This window comes from Empidonax traillii, unplaced genomic scaffold (genome assembly GCF_003031625.1).
Source record: "Empidonax traillii isolate 1590-97213 ecotype Southwest subspecies unplaced genomic scaffold, ASM303162v1 scaffold6778:size9928, whole genome shotgun sequence".
Lineage (NCBI taxonomy): Eukaryota > Metazoa > Chordata > Aves > Passeriformes > Tyrannidae > Empidonax > Empidonax traillii.
The window spans coordinates 8,294-9,928 of NW_020961971.1; the positions used below are offsets into that span (position 1 = coordinate 8,294).

General features: G+C 43.3%; 1 pseudogene; it reads left to right on the forward strand.

The window, feature by feature from the left end:
* Nucleotides 1-491: 491 nt before the first annotated feature.
* LOC114073515 lies at nt 492-1,114 on the forward strand (annotated as a pseudogene).
* The last annotated feature ends 521 nt before the right edge of the window (nt 1,115-1,635 follow it).

The window sequence follows — 1,635 nt, forward strand, 5'->3', positions numbered from 1 at the left end:
TTCAGTGGGAATCATTTCCTTGGTCATTGCGATGTGTGCACTGGATAATTTGCTCTAACAACTCAAAAAAGACTGATTATCTTGAAATATTAACATGATTACTGCTGAGTTTTCCTTCCGTAAGAGAACAAGCCATATTGCATTGCTAATAATAAGTCAGGATAAAAACCTGTATACAGTTCTGTGTGGTTTTCTCACATTTTATTCCTACTTTGAATCTGGTACCTCACTGAAAAGCTTCACTGAAAAGATGATGAGATGGAAGCCATTACTAGCTACAATGCATATATGGACAAACACAAATTATTTTTATAGAAATAATGCTCTCTGTTGTCTTGCTGTTGAAACTGGAGTGGGTTTGCACTGTGACTTCTGCTTGACCCTGATACTGTGCAGTGAGCACATGCTCGTTTCCTTTCTCTAAGGAGAGTTGTTTCTCTGCCTCATTGCATCACCACCACCAACAGAAAGTGAAAGCTCTGCAAGCTTCTCTAAGCTGTGAGACCTCCAGGACTCTCAACTCTCTCTCGTCCTTTTCTGGTGGAGATTTTGCTCTCCTCAAAGTAAGAGAAGGCAGAAAATGCAGAGATTACGTAAGGTACTGGAATTTTACAACCGCCACAAAACTGTTCTGGGTTACAGCACTGTGTCCCTGCTGACAGCTGCCAGTGAGGAGATCTTCTCTTCTGTGGTGTTCAGGTGTCCCTGCAATTCTGAGAACATGCTGTATGGCTCTTTCTTCCTCATAGTGCCTGCCTTCATCCTCTTTCTGCTTGGCTACATGGTGAACACCAGGATATGGCGCCTGTTGACAGGTAGCTGCCCTCTGAAGAAGTGCTGTGACTGCAGCCTCTCGGGAACCTGGGCCCAATTCTGCCAGGTGTTGGTGCTGGTGACAGCCAAAGCCTTGGTGGCTCCACTCACCTGGATAGCAGTGGCCCTGCTCAGCTCCGACTTCTACGTGTGTGCAGCCAGCGGGAACAGCCGGTTAAAGGATCTCGTCTGTAAAGATAGAGGACAAGAGTGCCAAGACCAGCTGTTCAAAACACCCTGTGATGAGGAGTTATCAAGAAACATACCAAATGAATTTCGCAGCCTTCAGGCAGAGTCCCAGGTAAAGCCTCACTTCTCTTTTCCTCACACTCTGGGTTTTGAGCCTGACTCCTCAATGTACAGTAGTGCCTTCTGGAGACTGTAAACAGTCCTTCTCTCTTACACTGTATAATATCATGTTCCACAAGTATATGACTAGCAAAAATTCATTAGGAAAAAAAAACAGTAACAGAAAAGCAATAGGTGTATATTTATGCTACTTTCTGGGTTTGCATGTTTGTCATTTACAAAACCTCATTCAAAGCTGGGCAGGAAACCAGCCTAGAGACTGGGACTTTACAAAACAAATTTTCTTCTCAGTCAGCTTAGGCATGATGTGAGTCCTTTCCCTTTTCCACTTTTTAAACTTCTAAATTTCTCAAAATTCTGTAAAAAGGCATTAGTTGAGGAGAAGCCGAGATCACTACTAGAGGGGAAGCTGATGCCTCCTTGCAATAGAGAACTGGCAAGTGAAACAAATAAGGTCAGCTTATTTGACTATGAATCTCAATGCTTGAACCTAATAATAGCTTTACACCTGTA